This window comes from Lactuca sativa, chromosome 6 (genome assembly GCF_002870075.4).
Source record: "Lactuca sativa cultivar Salinas chromosome 6, Lsat_Salinas_v11, whole genome shotgun sequence".
NCBI lineage: Eukaryota > Viridiplantae > Streptophyta > Magnoliopsida > Asterales > Asteraceae > Lactuca > Lactuca sativa.
Window position 1 is genome coordinate 143,863,103 of NC_056628.2, and position 15,783 is coordinate 143,878,885.

The following is a 15,783-nucleotide window of genomic DNA, read 5'->3' on the forward strand; positions in this document are numbered from 1 at the left end:
GTCTATTCTGAACTCCACTTGTCTATCAGGTGGTAATCCAGGAAGATTCTCAGGGAATACTTCCGGAAAATCACACACCACTGGAATGCTCTGCATCACCTTCTTTTCTTTCTTAGCATCAATCACAAACGCTAAATATGATGTACATCCCTTGGTCAAACACTTTCTGGCTTTCATTAGAGAAATGATCCCAGAATTCACTCGCCGTTTGTCCCCATACACCATAAACGAATCTTTTCCAGGTGGGTTTACTTTAACTATCTTTTTATTGCATAAAATTTCGGCGTCATTGGCGCTAACCCAATCCACTCCCAAGACGATGTCGAAACCATTAAGTTCAATAGGCAATAACGCCTCGTGAAACTTATTCCCATTAAGGTCAATTAATATGTCTTTCATACGATGGCTAACAGGTATAAACTTGCCACTAGCTACTTCGACTAATAAAGCATTATCTAGTCTATCAACAGGCAAAGCTAGCTTTCTACCAAACTCATGTGAAATAAAGGAGTAGTTGGCTCCAGAATCAAACAATATATGAGCAGGTAATTTGTTTACGAGAAAGGTACCTGAAGCGACATCAGCTTCATCCTTCGTAGCCTCAAGTGTCATCTGGAAGGCTCTCGCCTTCGGCTTTGGTGGAATGTTGGGCTTTGCTGCCTCCTTCTTCTTCGGACAGTCTTTCAAAATGTGCCCCTCTTCATTACACCCAAAACACATCCTTTTGTTGTTCGGACATTCATTGGCAAAATGTCCGACCTTTCCACACTTGTAGCAGGTTACATCCTCGCTACATTTCCCAAAGTGCTTTTTCTTACACTTATCACACCACTTCGCCTCGCCTCTTTTTCCCCCAAACTTTTTCGAATCAGATTTCAAAAATTTTCCTTTCTTACCGGAACCAGATGTTCCTTCAAACTTTCTTTTCTCACCAACATCAACCTTGTCGGTGGTTCTCCCCTTGATCATGTTTTCAACAGACTTGGCAGCCCAGATAGCTGCCTCTAGAGTAAGTGCCTGACGTACTGGCACCTCGTACTCCCATGGGAGTCCCTTCGCAAACCAATCCACCTTTGTCATCTCATCTGGAACGATACGCAAGGCAAACTCCATCTTATCGGTGAATTTATTGGTGTATTCATCAACTGACATGCTACCCTTCGTTAATGTCAAAAACTTATTCTCCAACTCCAACAGATTTTGAGCCGAGCAGAACTTGCGCTTGAACTGCACCAAGAATTCTGCCCATGACAATTGCAGTGGCTCATTAGGGCTTAAGGTCTTCCCTAGAGTGTTCCACCAACGAACGGCTCCACCTCGGAATTGACGCACGGCATAGATAGTCTGCAATTTACCTCTGCAGCCACAAGTCATGAAGGCTAGCTCCATTTCGGAGATCCAATCCATAACCCCAATCGGATCCTCCTTTCCATTGAAGGTCGATGGTTTGCAAGTCAAAAATTCCTTGTACTTGCATCCCATTCCATCATTCCTTCCTTCACGGTTATCTTGCCTAACTATCGGTGGGTTGGCTGGACCAACAGACCCGCTGAAGTTTCCACCTTCTGAGTGCCCTTCATTTAATTCAGGCTCTTCCACACGAATTGACAGTTCTTCACGATTATGTTGAAGCAACCGTCTAGTTTCATCCATCTGACGATCCAACATCGTCTGAATCATCAATTACACACCAGCCATGGTTATTGGCTCAGGTGTTGCTGCTACGACGGGTATTAGCTTAATCACTGGTGGTTGATTCCTGTTTTCATCAGCATTTCCAACTCCACTTCTTGTTCTCACCATTTTGATCTACACACCGAATAAGGTGAAATTAGATCCTCAATCATGATAGATAATCAAATCATCCTTATCACTCCGAAACGTTTACATGCTAGTTCTAATATCGTAGACGTACGCTTAGAATCCTACACACATAAGGTTTCTAGATCCGGTCGGCAACAGACCATAGATCCGAACAAATAATATCATATATGGCCACATATAACATTTAGGACATAAAGCATTTTAGGCAACGTTCCTAAAATAAACTAGTGCTCGTGTCTAAATCACAACAGACACACATCTCAAAATTCCACTTAGCATTCTAAGTTTAAGTCTAGAAATCCTACAAATTCCTAGTTCGCTTAAACTAATGCTCTGATACCAACTGTGACATCCCCAAAATCTCGGCCAGAAAAGACCGATTTTCATTTATGCTTTTAAATATTTTCAAACACTACTAGAAAAAAGACCTTTTACGACGCGCAAAACACGACGCTCTTTGATTTATGTTACGCATTAGAGAGCGACATTAAAAAAGTGTCATCTCTTCAAAAATTTTAAGGATTTAGGTCGCGCATTACTGAGTGCCCTTAAATTAGTGTCTGATGTAAAAATATTAAAAACACGGAGGGCACCTATAATAAAAAGGGCGTCCTCTACAAATGTCGCTTTATAATTTTAATAAACACGCGTTTGGACTCAGGGGGGAAACTAAATCCCCCAAAATTTTGAACACCCGCTTCCTCTTCCTCTCTACTCTCTACACCCACCAAATCAACTTCATTCTCTCCCTTCTTTCTCTCTGCAAACCCCTTCTTCTCCGATCGACTTTCACTTCCTTCTATGTGCAAACCCTAATCAAACATAACACATTTGAAATAGTAATATCTTCTTTCATTTTCTCCCCTACTACTCTCTGTAAAACCTAGCAGCCGCCACCACTAGAAACATGGAAAATCCCCCAAAATTTTGAATTACCCCGCTCACTCCTCTCAATATCTCTTGCGCTTTCGTATTTATAGCCAGAGTTGGAGAGCGAAAAGAAGAAAGAAGAAAGAAATGATGTGCGTATTCTTCCTCTTTTCTTCCTCTAGCTCGATCACAACCCTTCTTCTCCCTTCTTATTATTTCTTTTTTTATTTGCAGGTGAGGGTGTGAGGTGGCGTTCAAAGGTTGTCAAGGGGTTGTGAGGAGCTATAGGGCTCAAGTTCGAGGTTGAAGATTAGAAACCGAAGGTTGAAGATCAGATTTGGGATTAGATGAGTCGCTGGTACAACTGACGTCGTCGTGGTGTAGGTCAGATGAGTCGCCGGAGTCCAGGCCAAGTAACAGTGTCGCTGGAGTTTCGGGAAGCTAACGGTGTCATCAATTCGAGTGCAGGTGATGTGCCGATTATTGATTTTGGATCAATTACTAACTGTTTGCCATTTTCTTTCTAGAAAATCAATGTAGTGTCTGCTTCTTAATCTTGTTCTCTATGAGTACCATTGTTACCGTCTCTGGTAAAAACATCTAACCATATGCCAGATTCGTTGATTCAGGTTCTCCTCTTCTCCTTTACGTCCCTAAACTTCTTTTCAATCAACACAATTAAGTTTTTACTGCCCACTAAGTGTTTGATTATTTGCTTCACTGAGTATTGCAATATTTGATTATCAAATCAAGGCCCCTGTCTCATCTTGTGTAATCCATTTTTGATACTAGTATTGTTGTTGTATGTTAAAAGGCTACAAAAGTACCTGTTAAAGAGTATGATTTTGATGAAAAGAAGATGGCAAATGTGCAGTCTCATCTGGTGCGTATCAATAAGGGCATTATTGTACTTTTTAAATTTATTATTATTTTTTAATTTTTAATAATTGGGTTATGCAGGAAAAATTGGTTGCCAATAACTATTACTTGAACAGGTCTCCAAAAGATGCGTACAGATAAATATATTATTCATGAAGTGAAGGCAAGAATAGTTGAATGGTATATGATTATGAACAGGGGCAAATGCGTAAAACAAATTATGATTTTTTTTATTATGGATGGTGCACAGGACAAGGGCAGGCTGGTCAAGACTGGAAGCTTTACACATTCATATCCATTTTGTTGAAGATCTGATACCCCTCTTATCTACAGAGCAGTTCCCATGATGAGCAGGTAATAAACAATAATAATATTAGTAATGACCTTCTTTCTTTTTAGCATACCCTTTTTAATATGTTTTAATTTTTATTCTGGATCCATAATACAGTTGCTTGAAGCAGCTTGGTGTCTTACAAACATAGCTGCTGGAAAACCTAAAGAAACAAGAGCTTAATTGCCTGCATTACCTTTACTCATTGCTCAAATTGGAGGTTAGTGTTAAGTACTTAGTTTTTAATATTTCTTGATTTTTTCATATCACTTCGATGGCGTAATTCTAATTTTGTAATTGTTATCCAAAAAAGAGTTCAGTGCCTGTTGCAGAGCAGTGTGCTTATACAAAATCCAATTCTGTTCTTCAATATTATAAAGATCAACGGTAAATTGGTAATTTTTGCTTTTGTTTTCCAATTTTCAGGCGACAGCATTGTCAGGGCCTCCTTATATCTTTGTTTCTACTCCAGCTTGTGTCCAAAGATGTCTTTCATCAGGTGTTCTTCAAGCAAAATCCGTTCATGATTATCTTTCAAGTATTATTCTTGATAAGGTATGGATTCTTTTCTTTCTGTAACATTTATAATACTCTTTATTAAAGTACTGATTCATGTTAGTAAATCAGGCAGATCTTATTTTTACATATGGATATGAAAAGAATCTCAAAGATCTCAAAACTCACATTCCTAAAAGATGTCAATACCTTCTCATGGCTGCTACCTCAAGGTTTGTTTGTGTCATTATCACTTCTTATAAGATGGTATTTCCATTTCTACCCCTGCAATTTCTTCATTCAATTAATTCTGATGAAATTTTTGCAGTGATGATGTTGAAAGCTTGAAGAAGCTTTATCTACACAATCCCTATATTCTTACTTTAGCAGAAGTTGGTGATGGAAAGGACGAAATTGTCCCCAAAAATGTTCAGCAATTTTGGGTAAGAGCTTAAGAGCTAAAATCTTGTATACTTATTTAAAAAACTTATTTTAGGGCATTTCTTTAATACATTTTATAGTTTCTTGAATCTTTATTTATTTCTTTTACTTTTATATTTAGATACAATGTAGTTATCGAGATAAGCTTCTTTACATTCTTGCAATTTTGAAGTTGGATCTTGTTCAAAAGAAAGTCTTTATATTTACAAATACAATTGACACAAGTTTTAGACTAAAACTTTGAGCAAGTATTATTTTTCCCATTAAATTAATCTTTTTTTACCTATTATAGATTTTAATAAAACTTTTTATATATTTTTTGACAGTTTGGTATAAAATCTGTTGTATTAAATGCTGAATTGCCTGTGAATTGACGTCTACATATTCTTGAGGTATTATTCCCTTTGACTTTTCTTGAAGTTTTTATAATTCTATATAATGTTTTTTAGGGTTTTGGTTCTTAAATGAATAAAGAAAACAAATTTCCTGGGCGAGAAAGAAGCAGACATACTTGCTGGTAAGATGAGTATGGTACAGTTGCAAGGGCGGGACCAGTTGCTGACAACACAAAATGAAATGCTCAAGGTACTCTACTCTACTGCTTCATCATATATGTCTGCAAGTTTGGTTGGCAGTTTCCCTTATTACAGATGCGTTGGCTGCATCTAGTCAGGTATAAATTCACCAAATGTTGACTTTGACTTGACTTGACATATAGTTTAAGGAAAATGTTTGACTATTTGTCAGTTAGTTGACTTCTTAAACATTTTTTTGTTTTGTTTTGTTTTAGGCGTTGATTGCTAGTTCGGTTTCAAAAGGGAATTATAGATCTGTGAAGGATATCACATACTTCATGTTGACTGTAATGTTAATTAATAATTATTTTGTTTATATAATATATAAAGATGTTTTTATTTTATAAAAGTTAATTAATGTTTTATTATTTTCTTTAGATTGGTTTTGTGATGGATGTTACTTTGGCTGCAATATTGGGAGTTTCATTTGGTTCCATAGTCACACTGTTCACTAAGGACATTGGAGTATTGGCGATTGCTAGAACCGGGGTTTTGGTAAACTCCCTATAATACCCTTGTTGTTAATATATATATATATATATATATATATATATATATATATATACATATATATATACATACATATATATATATATATATATATACATATATATATATATATATATATATATATATATATATATATATATATATATATATATTTCTGATGCGTTTTGATTTTGTGAAAAAAGTTTGTGAGTGCTAGTCAGCCTTTGAATGCTTTTGCTTTTATTGTTGATGGTTTGCATTATGGAGTTTCAGACTTCCCGTATGCTGCTTATTCCATGGTATGCTTTTTTTAGACATGAATATAAAATTACATATTTGCCCTTGGATTAATATGTTTTCACTGTAGATGCTTGTTGGGATTTTATCGTCTGTAATTGCAACTTGTTATGAGATGGTATTACCACATTTTTCATACTAATACTAATTACTAAGGCAGATTTCATTTGAAGTGTCTCTTGGATTAATAATAGCACAATGTTTATCAGGCCAAAACCATTGCATTTTGCAATAGTTGATGAACTTGATTATGTCCTAATTGATGAGGGAAGAAACCCATTGCTGATAAGGGGTGAGGTATGTCTTCTTACTTTGAGTGCTGTACGGATAAATGATGTTTAAAAAATATTTGGGAAAGTAAACAAAAGGAACTAGTTACTTAACAACTTTGATATTTTGATATGCATCTCATTCTCAGGCTAGCAAGGATGCTGCACGTAACACAGTTGCTGCTAAAGTAGCTGAGCTTCTCATGCGTGGCCTCGTATTTTACTTTTTTGCCCTTCTTTTTCCTTTTTGATGTCTTGTTATCCATCTCCATTGTATGCGTATCTCATTGTTTGTTCCACTACACATCATGTAAATTTATATATTGTAACAAATAGAATTGTAAGACATTACATTTTATGAAATGGATTATATTTTTTGTATATGATATTTTATTTTATATTGTGAGGCATTAAATGCAAATTTAATTTGAAAATTAGTAAATCTATAAAAAATATTTTTTTTAACATTTAAAATTATGATACGCAAACATGCGTGTCATCTTCATTTATGACATGGCCTTTCTTGACAGAGGCTTTCTTGATACGCATTGCGTGTCATTAACACGCGCGTCGTAAGGTTACGACACGCGAATGCGTATCGTCTTCCTTTATGACAGGGCCTTCCTTGATACGCATTGCGTGTCGTAACCGCGCGTCGTAAATGCGCGTCATAAATGCGCGTCGTAAATGCGCGTCGTCTCTCTTTATGACAGGGCCTTCCTTGACACGCATTTGCGCGTCGTCTGAGCGTTTTACGACGCGCAATGAGCGTCGTAAAAGGCCTTTTTTCTAGTAGTGAAAGTAAATCCTTTTGATTTGAAAGAGTTGTGGAATTTGTTCCCAAAAGCAAAACATGATAAAACAATGTTTACCAAAGCATTTCATAAACGAAATGCATTTTCATTATAATCAAAACTCGGGGTGTCATGTTCCGATACAGACCAATAAGCATAAACAAATACATTACAAGTCATTTAACAAATATAAATATATGCAGACTTGTAAACAAAACAACTTGATAGTTCATCCATCTCATGCCCTTGCGCCACTTCCTGTAATACAATTTAAAACTGAGTGGGTCAGGCTTGGGAGCCTGGTGAGCATATAGGGTTTTCAACCCACAATAAATATCATATTTAATTTTCACCAACCAACAATAACCCAATTACCCATTCCCGTTATTCTCACTTTAATGTCCCTAATACAACTAATCATAAGGGACCTAGTCTAAGAATATTTCATCGGGGCGACAACACATGTTTCGGGGGTACCTCAGCAATATAAGTCAAATAAGGCAACCATGAGGGGGATGGAGTGCAGCGAATGAACACCCAAGTTCATTAACACCTACAGGTGGCGAACCTGCTAATGTTTCCACAAGACTATCTAGAAAAGTATGTGGTCATCATCTAAACTCCCCTAGATGACTATATCAAACAACAACGAGGCCTCTCTCTGTTTATTACACACCAACTATCTACCCATGTTCTACCCAACATATTAATAGATAAAAATATACATTTGTATACATAGTTTAAAAACCTGTATAGCATGCTTTAATCAACACATGTATCACATAACAGATGAGGCACACACACACATAACACATATCTCATAGAGAATAAATCATATCTATGAGTTAGAAGAAAGTGAATACACATTCACACACATAAACAACAATATACTTAATACACTCAAACCATACTTGTATTATTATCGTGTTTATGAAAGGTAGTATACACTCACTTGATCAGAAGATGATCGGACAGCACTACGACTTGAGGAAGTAGTAATCCTCAGCAGATCTGGAAGATCTCTTCAAAAATCGAACTTCTCGCGGGCAGAGCTTCGACTCGGAAACCGCACTTCTCGAGATCTTCGGGATCTCGGGACTTGCCTCGGGGCTAGAGTATGATACCGGGGCTTCGGGATATTTCTGGCACGCAAAACGATGCAAAACGGGAGAGAGAAGAGAGAAAATGAGCAAAAGACTTGGCTGCCTTCGAATCCTATTTATAGGAGGCTGGAGCCTCGGAGTACGCGGGCTGTACTGGTCCGAATACGTCACTGCTTACGTATCCGAAGACTCGATGCGAGTGTCGACATCCCTCGGAGTACGCGGGGCGTAAGTCGGATCGGACCGGTGACTCGGCTTCGGATAATGCTTCCGAATTTCCATTTAAAAATAAATACAAAATATTTAATAAACTTCGGATATTCATATCTTCTTCATACGAACTCCGTTTTTTATGTTCTTTATATCCACGGAAAGGTGAGACTACGCTCTACAACTTTCATTTAGACTTCGTCGGCTAATTTTGACTTTATTTTTATTATTTATTTTTAATAGGCCGCGACAGACAAACTTCGTTATAAATTCATAACTTCTTCGTTTGACGTCCGTTCTCGCCTAACTTTTTATCGCTTCGATACTAACAATGAGATATTCGATTCTCATTTAGATTGCTTCGGCTAAAAACCCCTCGATCTCAAATCGAGTAAAACAGGCTGCATACTGTTAAGCCGAAACTTCGATAAATCATAACTTTCTCATACGAAGTCAGATTTGGGCGTTCTATATATATTCGGAAACCTCGTTTCAACTACTACAACATTAATCAAAGTTATTAAGTTTATTTTACACTTAAATTTTGACGCTTATTTTTATTCTTAATTAATCAAACCACATAATTAAGCAATTAAGCACAAAACACATAACACTCAAATAATACAATCTTATTATTCCAAAACGGGTTACAAAGGTTAACCTAGACTATTACATTGCTAAAAGTGGCAAGCCCAGAAACACAGGTGTTACAGCTTTCTCCCTTTTACTAATTCAGATTTTGACTTTTTTGGCCCTTAAATTGTTGCAAATTAACCCAATTTTTTGTCACGGATGAAGGTAAGGCAAGACCTTAACTTTTATTGTTCTAATAATTCTATCCTTTCTTTCACTTTCAGTCTTTCACTAACATTTTTATAGAAAAAAAAAAGTATTCTTACAAGATCTCCATGATTGCAGTTGTTGAGAGTGTTGTCCAAACACGTTGAGTTGCCTTCAATTCTCATTCCATTGTTTAGGAATAGAAATACAGGTTGCTGCAATGATTTAGGTTGAAGAACTACACAGACAGTCTTTCGGGAAGACGCATTTCTAGAAGTAGCTAATACCTCGTCTCAAGATGTCTCCTTATGTTCAAAATTGTAAAATACATTTTGTAGAAAAGGATAATTAGCTTACCATGGATTGTAAAAACCTTCAAAATTTTGAAAACATTTATACACATTGATACAATATTCTGGGTATTATGTATGAATGGATTTCATATCCCTTTATTATTGTTGATTGGATTTATAGTTGGTAGCAACAATTTTTTTGACATTATCCATTTGCTATTGTGGATTGGATTTATAGAAAATTTGTAATTTGTTTTTTTAGCAACATACTTTGTGGATAAAGGGTTTTTTTTTTCAGTATCGTACTTTCAAGACAAATCTTTTTAACAACATATTTCTAGAAAAAAACTTTTTTTAGCAACATACTTTGTTTACAATCCTTTTTCAGCAACATAATTTTTGGGCAACCATTTTTAGCAACAAACTATGTTTACAATCCTTCTTTAGCAACATACTTTTTGGAAAAACCATTTTTAGCAACATACTTTCCTTTTACAATCATTGTTAAGCAACATACTTTCTGGACAAACCTTTTTTAGCACCATACTTTGTAGACAAATGTATTTTTAGCAACATACTTTTTAGAAAACCCTTTTTAGCAACATCTTACAACTTGTAATCCATTAATTGAACCTTAGTTAGGAACATTTGTAACTAAAAATAAGAATATTGTCAAAAAGACCAACTATTTTCTTCAGTTTTTTCACATAGACCCTGAAACTTCGAAGCTACCAAAAGATTTTCTTTTCTTTCCACGTCTTCTAAAATGAATAAAATGATTATAATCATTGTATAAGTATTGATATCTGTTTAGGAAATAAGACAAAATAAACGGAAGTTTGAGCAACCTTTTATAGGTATGTGACAACCCGAAGTTTTTCCATCGCCGTAACCCGTTCCGCTCGTAAAACTCGTCTTAAGCGAATTGTTCTGATTTTGTTTTTGGATTAGGTCATTTAAGTTAAGAATTTTATTTTGACCTCGTAAGTATCCAAACACATTAAAAACACATTGAAAATGCCAAAACTAATAATTAGAAAAAATTTTAGTTTCGACCATATCGGGTTACGACAACTTAATCGGGTGCGACCAAAAGCCTCGATTAACATCAGTATCTGGTAGAATTCCACCGTGTCTCAAATCCAAACCATATTTAAAGTTGTTTAAGCCTCATTTGAAGCCTTTTCATTCTCTCTCTAACCTCTCTCCTCAAATCCAACTTCTTGATCCAAAATCACTCATTTCAAGCTTCAAATCACCAAGGTAACTACCCTAGCTCCTAGTATAACATCCTTAGCCATCATTTTCGTGTTCAAATAAATGAATAGGACCAAAATATGTGTTTACGGCCTTGGAAGAGTCTTAGGCTGTGAACACATGTAAATGGGGTTTTTGAGCCTTAAAACCCTTCCAAACCACCATTGGAGCTTAGATATGGCTTAAGGACTTATTGGATTGGACTTAGAACACCTTAAACTCGTCATTTAGGGAGTAAACATGAGTTTATTGCCTAAGAAAATGCTTGGGCCGTAAACACCCTTTCATGGGTAGTAAACTCCTTTTAGGTGTTAAAATGCCATTTACACACCTCCTAAGCCTCGAACTAATAACTAGAAGCAACCACAATCGAATTAGAAGCCTTAAACTTGATGAAAACCCTTCCCTTAGGTGTTCACGACCGTAAACCCTCAAAGAATGGGTTCTTGGGCCGTGAACTCCTATAAATTAGTTAAATGGTACCCTAAATTCACCCCTTGGCTTGTAAAATGTGTTAAATCACATATGATTGACTCAGGACCACCAAAACATCAAATGAATGTGTGTGGGAAAGCTTACAACCGTAAACACTTAGTTTACTGTCGTAAACTCCTCAATTGGTCCCTAACATGTTCAAATTTCACTCCAATGCCTTGAAACCAAATCTAGCATCACCCCTAAAATGTTATAAGGCCATTTAGCACTCTAGAACACCCCACCATGAGTTTACGGCCGTAAACTCATGGGGAGGGGGTCATTAGGGCCGTGAAATCTCTTGGGAGTTTACTCTTGAAGAGTAAACTCAATATCCAAACCATATATGTCCATAGATGTCACCCAGGTCACTCCAAACACTTGAAATGAAGTGTTTTCGCGACTAGAAGTGTATATCCTCAACTAATTAGTGATTTAAAATCTAATTAGATACATTTGTGTATCATTTATTATTACATAGGAACCCCGCACGTTTTCAAGCCTCAAACCGACGTTTAGCATCCTAGTTGACACATTCCTCGTCCGGTGAGTTCATACCCCTACCATTTTTCAATGTTTTTCACTGTTTTCAGGGGGGAATACAAGCAAAGTACAAGGAATACTTGTAGTCAAAAATTGTTTTATATGTGTTGAGTTTCATATTACATATGCTTTTAACATTGATTATCATAACAGATAACCGTTTGATCTTGCAGATCACATTATCGTATTATTAGTGAAAAACGTTATACATTGATGTATTTTATATTTTCACAAATGGTTTTTCCTTAACATTATTATTGAAAGCATTAGATTAGTACATTTGTTTTGTCCTCGGTAACACTCCACAGAGATACGCGAGTGGAGGATCATCTTAGTAAATAGAATTAAAACAGGATTTTCCGCATTATTACTTGTAGGTTTGTTATTCCTATAAATTGGAGACACGTCCTCGGTGAACACTCCACAGAGATACGCGAGTGGAGGACCGCCCCCGTAACCAGAATCTCTTAGATAGGGAACGTGACTTTAGTGTATAGATCTATACGGGGCTGACTACCCCGCACCTGGCTGCTAGCTACAGCCGAACCGGAAGGTTCAAGGGTGACGAAAGTCATAAAAGGATTTAGACTACTTATTGCCATATCTAGTCTATCGTATGGTTATGGAACTCGCAATTTGGATAACAGAGATTTACTTGTTAGTAATAATGAATATAGTAAATTAATAATCTTTGAAATTAGTTTACTATAATGATAGTTTTATATACGTGTTAAAACTAACATACACTTCACAAGGTTAATCAGGTTTATAGTATACATCTTTTACATTACATTTTGGATTGGTAATCAACTTTCAGGAAACATTACATAAACATTTTAAGTATGGTAGATACTTGTACATTACATTTCCACTCGGTAATCAACTTTTAGGAAAATATAGGATTTTCCTGGGATAACAACTATTCATAACCAGAATTGTGTAACATAATGGAAAACTAAACATTACTTTTAAGAAAATATGGGATTTTCTTGGACAACCACTTTTTCAGAAAACAAAAGGGATCTTGTTCATTTTCACAAAACAAACCGCTTATGAACTCACCAACTTTATGCTAATTTTTAAACTGCTTGTATTCTCAGGTTCTCCTTAGACAGGTATTCCCACGTTATTTTACAGAAGACGGAGCGTATGGAGTCACGTCTTTCTTTTGTTTAAACTTATGTATCTATGAAACTTGTATCACTTTACTTTTAAACAGATGTAATGAAAACTATGTAATGTAATGTTTTGTGTTTTTCGCTTACTATGTACATTGGTTGCGATCAGTGTTCTAAAAGGCGCGCCATAGCGCGCGCCATGGCGTGAGGCGTGGCTCCGCCGTTACGAAAAGCCTCATAACGTTGCTGGTAGGTGTGGCGCGTGGCAAGGCGTGATATGGCGCGCCATGGCGCGTTATGGCGTGTTATGGCGCGTGTTTTTTCGTTTGAGACACAGTTTTTTGCTCTTTGTTATGTCTTTTCTAATCAGATACACAAGTATTGTGGTTTTTGTTAAAATTTTGTTCCTACTTATTGATCTAACACTTCTAAAAAATAGTTATATTTAATATAAATTTATATTTATGTGGTAATATAATTTTAAATTAATACAAAATCGCCGCCTTACATCACACCATGAAAAACGCCATGGCTCGCCATGGCTCGTTAAGCTTGAGGCTTGACCTTGCCGCCACGCCACGCCTCACGCCATTTAGAACCCTGGTTGCGATATTCATGATGTCCTCCGCCCCAGAACGTTTCCGCCCTGGGTTTCGGGGTGTGACAAGGTAGATGTAAGATGTTTCACTTGGATGAATAACTTTCAGATGCAGGATTTTTGCATGTCTTTTCACAATGTCCAGACTCACCACATCGTGGACACCTAAGAGGTGACATATAGTATCGTTCTTAAATCTTACTCCATTGCGTGTAGTAGTTTAATAAACCCACGGTGTAATATGGTTGACCTTTCATATTATATATTCAATTTCAAATCTTACTCCATTGCGTGTAGTAGTTTAATAAACCCACGGTGTAATATGGTTGACCTTTCATATTATATATTCAATTTCAATCGTACTTAGAATAACTTTTTCTAGTAATTTTCAATCTTTAGTCAATGGTATTTGCACACTTAGGCCCTGTTTGATATGCATCTGACCGAGTTAGGTCAGACATTTTTGGCTGACTCGGTCAGACGAAAGGCGTTTGATAGACAAAATCTTGACGTCTGACTCGGAAAGCAAGGTCTGACCGAGAAAGAAGTTGAGATGGCTGACCCAGAAAGAAAGTGAGGGTTTCCAATAGTACCCTTGGCTTGGATAAAAATTCATAGCTAATGAAGGTTATGGGATTAGAACTTAGGTCTTCCTTGTAAAAGGGATGGTGTTTACCAGTAAGCTGAATGGATTTTTGTGTTTTATTTCTAAAATAATATATTTAATGTCTATTATGCTGGAAGTTTTTTATACATTATTATTATTATTATTGTTATTATTATTATTATTATTATTATTATTATTATTATTATTATTATCAATGTCTATTATTATTATTATTATTATTATTATTATTATTATTATTGTTGTTGTTGTTGTTGTTGTTATTGTTGTTGTTGTTGTTATTATTATTATTATTATTATTATTATTATTATTATTATTATTGTTGTTGTTGTTGTTGTTGTTGTTGTTATTATTATCTTCATATTGCATAGAAACGTGTAGAGCATCGGGGTAAAATGATCATTTTGCACCAGTCAGCACATTCAGTCAGATTTTCAATCAAACAGCATAATTTTTTACTCAGTCAGAATTTCTTACTGAGACAGACCTTTCTCAGTCAGCACTTTCTCGATCAGCAACTATCAAACGGGCCTTACACAATCGTCCCTTCTCATTCTGTGTTTCATTAGTCCCTGTTTTCAAAAAAAATAACAGTATAATTTTATAAAAACATATAAAACTTCAAAGAAGTCCACTACTGAAGTTGCATGAAATTCCTTATATATGTATTTTTGTTGAAATTCAATATTACATTTCAAACTTTATCTAATAATGTTATCTTTCACTTCCTCAATTTAAATCATTAAACCAAAGTTGTCAAATATAATCTGTAATAAAATTACAAAATACCATATTTACACAAACATATATCATTGTTCATTGTTTGAAAGCCCAACTACTAGAAAACGTTTTTTGTGGTATGATAAATCATATCTCTCGTTTCTACCATGTGATGCCCAACTTTTTTTGTAAAAGGATTGACATTTACAACAATCCAAATGGTATAAGATTGTAATAAATTTTAAAATTACACTATAGTAGTTAGTTCATTTGACTTAAAGTATGATAACTAAAGTAATGTAGTTAAATTCTTCAAAAATATATTATGTGCTCTATTTATAGACTCTTGAAAACCAGTTTAATCTATTTAAAGAATAATATGATAGTCTACTACATAAATGAATATGAACATATTATGGATGAGATATGTCATATTCGAAAAAGTAATTTTCGAAATAAAGTCACTAAATCAAATTATCTAGGTGACTTTTTTTTTTCTGATTTTGTATACAGATTCCAGTCCTTGTGAAAAAATTATTAATAATTAATAAAAATAATAAAAGCATTGGTGAGACATGTTAAACGAATTCTTGTTTTTAAATTTCAATTAAGTGCAAAAGTAATTAGCGAATTAAGATAAAATGAAGAAATCCAATTTACTTTGGGTGATATAGAAAGAAAATTCCAATTGAAAAAGATATGTTTGATAATTTTACCTTGATATATGAGAAAAGAATGTTATAAATAGCTTTGAAGAACTACACTTGAAATAAAAGTAATTTAAAAAGGTATTCCAC

At 35.3% G+C, this 15,783-nt stretch overlaps 3 long non-coding RNA genes across 3 annotated transcripts; all 3 read left to right on the forward strand.

Annotated features, from left to right (window-relative positions):
* The first annotated feature begins 2,559 nt into the window (after positions 1 to 2,559).
* On the forward strand, positions 2,560 to 3,535 carry LOC128126645 (uncharacterized). Its single transcript, XR_008224610.1, has 3 exons — positions 2,560 to 2,846; positions 2,929 to 3,323; positions 3,509 to 3,535. It is a non-coding gene; the product is annotated as an uncharacterized LOC128126645 (long non-coding RNA).
* Positions 3,536 to 3,538: 3 nt separating this feature from the next.
* On the forward strand, positions 3,539 to 4,124 carry LOC128126646 (uncharacterized). Its single transcript, XR_008224611.1, has 3 exons — positions 3,539 to 3,577; positions 3,655 to 3,927; positions 4,022 to 4,124. It is a non-coding gene; the product is annotated as an uncharacterized LOC128126646 (long non-coding RNA).
* Positions 4,125 to 6,260: 2,136 nt separating this feature from the next.
* Positions 6,261 to 7,190, forward strand: LOC128126647 (uncharacterized). Its single transcript, XR_008224612.1, has 3 exons — positions 6,261 to 6,319; positions 6,411 to 6,498; positions 6,620 to 7,190. It is a non-coding gene; the product is annotated as an uncharacterized LOC128126647 (long non-coding RNA).
* The last annotated feature ends 8,593 nt before the right edge of the window (positions 7,191 to 15,783 follow it).